This window comes from Triticum dicoccoides, chromosome 1B (genome assembly GCF_002162155.2).
Source record: "Triticum dicoccoides isolate Atlit2015 ecotype Zavitan chromosome 1B, WEW_v2.0, whole genome shotgun sequence".
In the NCBI taxonomy this organism is placed as follows: Eukaryota; Viridiplantae; Streptophyta; class Magnoliopsida; order Poales; family Poaceae; genus Triticum; species Triticum dicoccoides.
The window spans coordinates 278,864,716-278,875,748 of record NC_041381.1 but is presented as its reverse complement, the minus strand read 5'-3'; positions in this window follow the sequence as shown (position 1 = coordinate 278,875,748).

The following is an 11,033-nucleotide window of genomic DNA, read 5'->3' as shown; positions in this document are numbered from 1 at the left end:
GCACGGCCTCGCTGGCCCACGGCCGCGGCCACGGCGCTCGACCGCCCTGCTCGTGACCCGTGGCCGCGCCACCATCGCCTCCTCATGCGCCCCCCACTGCGTCGCGGCCTTCGCCTGGACGCCGCCCCTCGCTGCCGATTCCCGGCGCCCGCACGCGTGCCGACTGCCTCGGTCGCGCCCGGTGGCCTCACCCCCACACCGCCGCCCCGCAATGCCCGGTCGGGTGCGCCCCTGTTCGGGCTGTGCCCCGGCGCCCGGGCCCTCTAGGCCCCTATGGGCCACAGACATGTGGGGCCCGGCCCCAGAACGGTTTTATAAAAAAAAGAATTAAAAAATATATATATTAAATAAATAAATAATAATTAAATTAATTAATTAATTAAGGAATTAATTAAGTTAATTAATCATAATTAGATTAACCTAATTAACTAATTAGTTTAATTAAACAGTAATTAGATTAGCTAAACATTAATTAGACTAAACAGTCAATGACGAACGGGACCCACCTGTCGGGTTGACCAAGTCAACCCTGTTGACTGCTGACGTCAGCATGACATCATGCTGACGTCATAAATTCATTTTCGAATTAAATAATTAATTAATTAAATTCCAGAAATTAATATAATCTTTAGAAAATCATATCTTTTAATCCGTAACTCGGATTAAAATATTTTCAACATGAAAGTTGCTCAGAACGACGAGACGAATCCGGATACGCAACCCGTTCGTCCGCCACACACCCCTAACATATCAAACTCGCAACTTTCCCCCTCCGGCTCCTCTGCCCGAAAACACGAAACACCGGGAATACTTTCCCGGGGGTTTTCCCCCCTTCACCGATATCACCTACTACCGCGTTAGGGCACACCGAACACCGCGTATTGCCTTGATATATTTTGTGGTGCTTTGTTTGCTCTGTATTCATTATTTCTTCCCCCTCTTCTCTCCGGTAGACTACGAGACCGACGCTGCTGCTGACCAGTTCGACTACGGAGTTGACGACCCTCTCTCTTGCTAGAGCAACCAGGCAAGCCCCCCCTTTGATCACCAGATATCGCCTACTCTTCTCTATACTGCTTGCATTAGAGTAGTGTAGCATGTTACTGCTTTCCGTTAATCCTATTCTGATGCATAGCCTGTCATTGCTGCTACAGTCATTGATACCTTACCCGCAATCCTAAATGCTTAGTATAGGATGCTAGTGTTCCATCAGTGGCCCTACACTCTTGTCCGTCTGCCATGCTATACTACTGGGCTGTGATCACTTCGGGAGGTGATCACGAGCATATACTATATACTTTACACTGTTACATTACCTGTGATACTGTTCGGAGTTGGGGGCTGAAAGGACAGGTGGCTCCACCCCGGTAGAGGTGGGCCTGGGTTCCCGACGGCCCCCGACTGTTACTTGTGGCGGAGCGACAGGGCAGGTTGAGACCACCTAGGAGACAGGTGGGCCTGGCCCTGTTCGGCGTTCGCGGATACTTAACACGCTTAACGAGATCTTGGTATTTGATCTGAGTTGGCTATGAGCCTATACGCACTAACCATCTACGCGGGAGTAGTTATGGGTATCCCGACGTCGTGGTATCAGCCGAAGCACTTCAGACGTCAGCGACGGAGCGGCGCGCGCCGAATTGGACTGGAATGCCACTAGGCTAGGTCTGCTTTCGGCCGCCCTCGCAACGTGCAGGTGTGCTATGGGCGATGGGCCCAGACCCCTGTGCGCTTAGGTTTAGACCGGCGTGCTGGCCTCTCTGTTTTGCCTAGGTGGGGCTGCGACGTGTTGATCTTCCGAGGCCGGGCATGACCCAGGAAAGTGTGTCCGGCCAAATGGGATCAAGCGTGTTGGGTTATGTGGTGCACCCCTGCAGGGAAGTTAATCTATTCGAATAGCCGTGATCTTCGGTAACAGGACGACTTGGAGTTGTACCTTGACCTTATGACAACTAGAACCGGATACTTAATAAAACACACCCTTCCAAGTTCCACAGACAAACCGGTGATCGCTTTTCCGCAGGGCGACGAGGAGAGGATCGCCGGATAGGATTATGCTATGCGATGCGACTGGAGATGCGCTTGGAGATGCTACCTGGATATGCTACTTGGAGATGCTACTTGGAGGACTTCAATCTACTCTCTTCTACATGCTGCAAGACGGAGGCTGCCAGAAGCGTAGTCTTCGATAGGACTAGCTATCCCCCTTTTATTCTGGCATTCTGCAGTTCAGTCCACCGATATGGCCTCCTTACACATATACCCATGCATATGTAGTGTAGTTCCTTGCTTGCGAGTACTTTGGATGAGTACTCACGGTTGCTTTCTCCCCCCTTTTCCCCCTTTCCTTTCTTTCTGGTTGTCGCAACCAGATGCTGGAGTCCAGGAGCCAGACGCCACCGTCGACGACGACCCCTACTACACCGGAGGTGCCTACTACTACGTGCAGCCCGCTGACGACGACCTGGAGTAGTTAGGAGGATCCCAGGCAGGAGGCCTGCGCCTCTTTCGATCTGTATCCCAGTTTGTGCTAGCCTTCTTAAGGCAACTTGTTTAACTTATGTCTGTACTCAGATATTGTTGCTTCCGCTGACTCGTCTATGATCGAGCACTTGTATTCGAGCCCTCGAGGCCCATGGCTTGTATTATGATGCTTGTATGACATTATTTATGTTTTAGAGTTGTGTTGTGATATCTTCCCGTGAGTCCCTGATCCTGATCGTACACGTTTGCGTGCATGATTAGTGTACGATTGAATCGGGGGCGTCACAGCTGCGCCGGCCCATTACTGGCTGCCTTCGGGCGCCAGCTAGCCTCAGCAGCGCTAAGGGCACCGAAGAGGACCTCCCTGCGCCGCCACGCTGCCCCTCTCTCCTGACGTGCCTCCGTACAGCCCCTTTCTCTCGACGCACCGGTGCCGCCGCCTCTCTCCACCCAACATGATGGTCGCGCTGCCCCTCTTCCCCCAACGCACCGCCGAATTGCTCCTCTCACCCAGCGCACCGCCACCTCCTCGAAACATGCTGCTGCTTACCACCACACCCCGTCGCGGTTGGCCGCCTCACTTCACCTACGCCGTCGGCCGTCCACCAACCCACCTGCAAACGTGGCCACCCGCTCCCGTTCACCGTCGGTCTCGACGAGGAGGCCCAACATCTCCTCCTGACGATCCAATGATGCCCCTCCATCTCCCTGTCGCTAAGTTCAAGTTTTGCTAATTTGTGTAGTTCTGATTTAGAAATTTTTTATAGTTCATTTTGCTGATTCCTATTGTCTATAGTTTTTTTTGGAGAAGTTCATTCTTAACACCCGAGAGAAAAAACTATGAGGTACTAGCACGAAGGGCTCATGGCCGGAGCTAAGGACTGAGGATGTGGATCTCCAGCACCACTCTCAGCTCCAAATTTTCATCGTGAGGCTCTGGAGCTTCAGTTTTTTTAGTGCATGTTTCATATGCATTTCAGTTCACCTACTTAACGATTTTAAGCACAATTTCCTCTCTGTTTCCATGTTCTTCCTATAGCACAATAGGTGTTTGTGTTATGCTTTAATTAGCATATCAGAAAACCTAGTATGGATTGAAAGAAGCATATGTTATGTTCCATTCTTGCAAATGAAGCTCCACTTCTATTCTGTTTGAAGTTACTTGGCATAAAAATTAGTATATGTTCTACTGTAAGAAAACATATATGAAAAGTCTTGGTGCATGCAAACATAAATCTGAAAATACGAAACAACATCTTGGGCATCCTGCAGCAACCAACGGCGGATGCATACATCCAGTTACAATCATCTCAACATCATGATTCAAATAATATTATTGTGAAACACTATGATTTACTGTGAGCTTATAATTAAGTAGCTTCGCTGTAGCTACTGGTTCTCTGCTCAAATTAATTTTTGCATCAGAGATATAGCCATTTTATTCTCAAATAAAAGTTTGACATAAAACCGAATAGCTGTCTTACCGGCATCTTACACAAAACCCCACCATTTGGGATTATACTACTACTGCTACTACATCTTTGATCAAAACAAAGATTAAACAGCCACTTGTTTTCTTCCTTCTAACTTCACTTTTGCTACTTTAGCAAAAGTCTAGATTTCATCTAAATGTGAAGTTCAGCTTCCCTGGGAATTTTGGTGTGTAGATATGAGAGAACAATCCTGAATCGGAAGTTTCTTATTTTAGTTCAGTTCAATATCTAATTTTGGTTCAGTGCAATTCTTATTTTAGTTTAGTACATTCCTTGACTGGAACAACAGCTATCTGTTAGTCTTGTAAGCAAATGAATCTGAAACTTTATGTTCTGGTATCACTTGGTATTAACTTGCTGCTGCCTGTCATGATTTAGGAGGTTCAGATGACCAGGGACGCGAGAAACTATGAGAGCGCTCCTCCTCGACGAGCAACTGGCCTCGTGGTGCACTTGTGCTCTACAGTCTACACATGTTCAAGGAGTCGGCGCTCATCTCGTCCCCCCACCCCCCTTTCCTCCATGCTTTGACCGGCTCGGTTCCGAGCATCGTCACGACTAACGGCGTGCTGCAGCCATGCGATAGATCCCGCTGTGGAGTGCCGGAACCCCGCAACTCCTTCCCAGTTCCCTGCGGGCAACCCCGCGAGCTCCACCTACACTACAAAAAAAATACACTTCCGTGATGATACGTGTTTGTCACAGTAGGTCGTGTTTTTTGTCATGCATGTACATCCATGACGATTTTATGACAGAATCAAGATAGTCATACCTGTGTTGTCGTAGAAGTGTTCCATGACATTACCAAAATTATCATCACGGAAGTGTCCACTTCCATGATGATAAATCACGCGTCACAAAAGTGCTTTCGTCAAGGGTGACCGACACGTGGCATCCACCATAACAGAACGCCGTTAAGCTATCGGGTCCGATTTTGGATTAGATAACCCGCTAACAGACCCGATCAATGGGGATTTTCCACGTGTAAAATCATCATTGGCTGGAGGAAACACGTGTCGTCTCACCGTTGGGACAGATGTCATCCACTCATTGGACTGAAGGCGCCTATGATACAGCGACAGGTGGCACAGCCCAAAAAAGGCCCATTCCTGTGAAAAGGCCGGCCCATTTGACTTGGTCAAAAGGTGGCGGGCCAGCCCACGGAAAGCCTGTTAATGGCCTGTTCCCATATTGCCCATTTACAGCCCGCTAACCCAGGGCCAATTACGACGTCTCCGAATTAGGACTAGTAGCATCATCTGGGCCGTCTAATATGATTCCAGCCTGTTTTAACTTCCGGCCCACGTGTGGCCCATGACTTCTTTCGGCCCATATGTGGCCTTCTTTAAATCTTGTTAACGACCCATGGTGAAACTAGCCCGTAATGAACAGTGTATCACTTTCTGCCCATTGACGGCCCGTTATTCCATTGGGCCGTTTCCAGCCCAAGTTATCTTTCGGCCTTTTGAGGGCCCATTTATTCTTGGGCTCATTTGCAGCATTCAGTTACTTACGACCCGTTACTATCATTTTCTGCTTGTGGGCCAAATTCAGCCCGTCATTTCAGTCGGCCCATTTGTGGACCGTTAATCTGTTGGGCCATTTTCATAGCATCACCAAATACGGCCTATTAACGGCCCATTATTGTTAGCCCATAAAACGTATGATTTCCACTCTAGCGCGTCTACGGCCCATTAAAGGCCCATAGATGAGTTGGCCCGTACAAGGCCCATGGATCCTACAAGACGTAGAAGGCCCATTGATCTGACGGCCCATTGAAGGCCCATGGATCCGACGGCCCACTGAAGGCCTATGGATCCGACGGCCCATTGAAGGCCATGGATCGTCCGTCCCATACATGGCCCATGGATCATATGGCCCATGGAGGGCCATTGTCACTACAACGTTTGGGCGAGTTGGCCCCCATTTGAACGATATAGCATATTAAAAGAATTATCCTATACAACAAAGAGACCACGGCATAGAAACGTAGAATAATCCTACACTATACAATAAAGAAATTACAGCCGATTATACCCACTGGGCATTATGGTTCGGCAGAGGTGATAATAAAGCATACACAAACAAAAAATTACATACACTGGGCAAATATAGCTCATACATCATGGACGCGCATCAACTTAACTCCATTTGAACTATAATCTCTTCAGAAAATAGGATTGGCCGGATTCAGATAGCACAAATTTCAGTCTGCAAAATCTCCAATTCCTTCGTGGTTACCTCAGTGTCTTGTTTCATTTTTTGACTCCTGCATCTAATACCTGCATGTCCAGTCTCAACTTGTTGATTGTACGTTGACAATCATGTACACATTGTCTTGCCACCTCTAGTTGATGCTCGAGAACATCAGCACATTCCAATTCCAATCCATAATCATTCGGTAACGGCCATGCCGCACTGCTCGCAGATCTTTGTGTTGATGTCACTTCATCCTTAAATGTTTCTGTAAGTACACATGACTAGGGCAAAAATATAGTTACAACAGTGAAGCGAGCAAGACACTATTTTGTACAACATGGCAAAACAGGACTAACAATAATGCTACATGTCATGAAGCATAAGCAGGTGATATTTAAAAATTATTAAAAAGATAGTCTGCGCAGCCTGCATACAGAAATCTCTCTTAGCTCACCAGAGGAGCATGATGTTGGGGCCCAATCCAAAACACAGACAAGTTACAAATTTAGACAGCACGTTGCGTATAAGTAAGCAAGTAGTTGGCCATTCTGTAGCCTAATTAAAGTCTTAGGGACCATAATGAACAGCAGGGGGTTTCATACAAACATACTACAGCAAGCAAAACTATGTAATCATTAGCCTAATATAAACTAGATTGTGAGCCTCATGTAATAATAGTTGGTTAATAGACTTCAAAGCTTCAAGCACACTTCGGCACAGTAATGAAATGGTAAGGCCTTTAATTATGTCAACTAATAGTTATACAAGTACCCGACATCAGGCATGATTCTTTGGGCATCTCATTAACTGAGGACAAATAAAGCAATTGAAAATAGCAAATTAACTATGCCTGAAACAAACAAGGAATTGAACTGTTGAGTTGCATACAGTGACTTACCTTAACAGGTTGAAGAGACTCAGCGCAGCTCCTACTTCTCTTGCAAGGCTCCTTCCTAACATCTTGTACTTGGAAATCCTCAATCTTATCTTCATTGCACCCCCTCCGCAAGGTGACACAAACTAGTTACTCGTCTCCTTGGAAGATAAATATGCATACTTTCTAGTCTGTGAACACAAAAGGATGACATTATAACAAAACAACACCACATAATGAAACATGCCGCATCTCTTGCACTTGCACATAATGAAATGAGCATTTACTATCTCTGCACTATGTAAAAACTAGGCATACCTTCGAACTGGATCTCCTGGTACTCTTGGAGAGCCTACTTTAGTGTACAGCCAAACCTTTATGTCATCTATGAGTTAGACAAGGCCCCACTACAGCAGCCCTTAGTGTTTAAATCATTGACAAGCTCTGATAGAGTGTTAGGTCAAGAACAACAAGTAATCAAAGCAAACAGTCCTAGTATGGCTGGCTGATGCAAACAGGCAATTGAACAGATGTGTGAGCAAATCTTACATATCAAGAAAAGAAGCAAAGAAGGAGGCTTAAAGACCATCACTTGACTGACCAGATTTAAGGGGCATTTAAACATCATGGGCAACGTATGAACTAACATAAACATTGCATATTCCAGATTCTACAATGGAATGCACATGTATTAGGTTATGCCATGTATGATGATGCCTAAATGTACACTATAGCAGGCAGGAGTGATTCATCATTGCACGCACAATTGAATTATAGGTTAAGGGCCAGTTCGATTCCACCTTTTCAGGGCTTATTGTCAAAATAAGCCATAAAAGATGTAAAGAAGTCATTTTTGAGTTATGGGCTTGGGCTTAACTAATTTCGCTTTGGAGGGGGGTGTTTTGGGTAGAACCTCACTAAAAATTGAAGGGAAGGGGAATAGTGAAATGACTCTGTTGTCTGCCTGTATTACACTCAAAATGCAACTGCTGACGCCCGTGTCACACCTGACCCTCAAGTAAAAACAAACACGCAAGCGTTCATTGCCCTGCCCGCTTGCATCTCCTCTCCCCTTTCCCTCTACCTCGATCCCCTGCCTGCAGCACTAGGGTTCCTCCAGCAAGTCGTCGCCACTGGTCCCATCTGGCCTGGTCCTCGACAATGTTATGTCCAGCTAGGCTACATGGCCGGCGGGTAGGGGCAAATCTCCCTGGCTGCTCCTCCCTCTGGCGCCGCCCCTCATTCTCATGGTCTCCAGTAGCTGCTCCACTGTGGTTCGTCCAACGCACTACTCGGCGGGCGCTGCACAACTACGGCTGATGCCACACTGCGGCAGAAGGCACCTTATCCCCCTCCCCTCCTCCCAGGCCATGGCCTTGAGGTGCTGTTGAAGGATGAGCTCATCCAACAAGGTGATGATCTCCTCTGATTTTTTTCCAAATTCTCGTTCTGATCCACTATACGATGAATTGCTATGAGCTGCTTCTGCTGCTGCTATATGATGCATTGCTATGAGCTGCTCCTGCTGCTGCTATATGATGAATTCCTATGAGCTGCTACTGCTATATGATGAATTGCTATGAGCTGTGCTGCTGCTATATGATGAGTTGCTATAAGCTGCTCCTGCTACTGCTATATGATGAATTGCTATGAGCTGCTCCTGCTGCTGCTATATGATGAATTGCTATGAGCTTCTCCTGCTGCTGCTATATGATGAATTGCTATGAGCTGCTGCTGGTATATGATGAATTGCACAATACTGCTGCTGTATGATGAGTTGCTATGAGTTGTTGCTGCTGCTATATGATGCTTTCAGGTGGTGCTGCTATATGATAATAACCAGCCACTTGGACCATCGAATTTCAATAAATAATTGTTCTTCATTTAAATGTGGGTCATGCGTTCTTCTTTTAAATTAGGCAATCGGATCTCTATGGAAAACATTGACCAAAGTAGATTGTGCCAAGTAGATGGTATCTTTGTATTTGCATTTTGAGAAAATAGTGATGGTCTGTTTTCCTATCATATTAATTACTACACTGGGTTCAATTTGTGATGTTTGCAAGTCAAATTAATTTGCATATGGGCAGCAAAATGAAAAAATATAATGCAATCTAGACTTTCCATTGATCATACCAAAGATAAGCTAAAAATGCAACGAAAAGAACTGGTTGGCTTATTACATGGAGCTTTTTTTTCACAGGTGCTTATTTTCTTAGGATAACTCGTAATAACTATCCCTAAGAAACTTGGCCAATAGAACTGATATACAAATAACATGTCACGATGATTGCAATGGAGGAGTGACATGCCATAGCACACTGTATAGGCTCACCGCTGCCTCTCCTTTTTTTGCGATGTTCCATGAAATTGCCACATACATCTTGTACTTTTTCATTGTGTAACCCTATCTGCAAGTTGACATGGCTAATTTCAGACATCTCTACATGATACTACATTGCATATCCCTTGTGCATATTTAAACCACCAATTAACGATTGTGTGCGTAGCATAAAGTAGCCATGACTTTGTGTGCCGGACTAGTAGGCACTCTAAGGGAGCCTAATGTAGTGCACTAGAATTCCTACATGCCACCTACGATTTTGTGTAATGTACTGCCTTTGTTCCTAAATATATGTCTTTGTAGAGATTCCAGTATGGACCACATACAGATGTATATAGATGCATTTACGAGTGTAGATTCACTCATTTTGCTCCGTATGTAGCCTATAGTTGAATCTCTAGAAAGACTTATATTTAGGAATAGAGGTACCAGGTAGTATCATGTATGACATCTACATATCTAATTTAGCAGCTAGTAGTAGAAATCATTGTCTACACAAAGGGATTACTGGTCAAAAATCCTAGCAAAGCACGTTGGCAGGCACAGAACAATACAAGAGGGAGAGAGAGACGCACTTACAAGATCATAGCAATGCCTCAGTCCAGGATCTTGGTTGGTCAAGCTGTTAGATCCAGAAGAAACATCGTCCTTGTAGTTTTTGCCAGGTGCATAACAGGTAACAGCGACCGATTAGTATATTTGAAGTACATCGGGCAGGTGATGTTGGATGGGTTTAAAGGTGACAAGTACCAAGGCCGTGGCGGGTGCTTGGCTTCTCTCCAGACGGTGGGAATCAGGTTAGAAACGTAAGGGTGATGACGCTGCGCTGGCTGTTAGGGTCTGGTAAGGAGATCTAGAACCGTCGAGTAGGGTGTTTGTGGAGCGGCTCCGGTAGGGTGGACTACGGTGTGGGCGAAGCGGATCTGTGGCCGTGGACGAGGGCGTAGGTGAAGCTGCTCCGGTGGTTGGGTTAAGGATGGTGTCGACGATGCGGATCTGCGGCAGTGGACGGGGCGTCAAAAGCTGGTCCGGTGGTTGGGTTAAGGATGGTGTCGATGATGCGGATCTGCGGCCATGGACGGGGCATCAGAAGTTGATCCAGTGGTTGTGTTAAGGATGGTTTCGACGATGCAGATCTGCAGCCATGGACGGGGCGTCAGAAGCTGCTCCGGTAGGTTGGATGAGTGTGCAAGGAAGCGGATCTGAGGCCATGGACTTGTGAGTTGGCAAAGCGGCCCCGGTAGGGTTGAGAATGGTATAGGCGAAGCTACTCCGGTAGGGTTGACGATGGTGTCGGTGAAGCGGTTCCGGTAGGGTTGAGGAAGGTGTCGGCGAAGAGGATCAGAGGCCATTGTCGGTGTCAAAACCAGCGGATCTCGGGTAGGGGGTCCCGAACTGTGCATCTAAGGCTAATGGTAACAAGAGGCGGGGGACACAGTGTTTACCCAGGTTCGGGCCCTCTCTATGGAGGTAATACACTACTTCCTGCTTGATTGATCTTGATGATATGAGTATTACAAGAGTTCATCTACCACGAGATCGTAGAGGCTAAACCCTAGAAGCTAGCCTATGATTATGATTGTTGTTGTCCTACGGACTAAACCCTCCGAGTGATGTAGGGCGGAACTCTAGGGGCCGATCT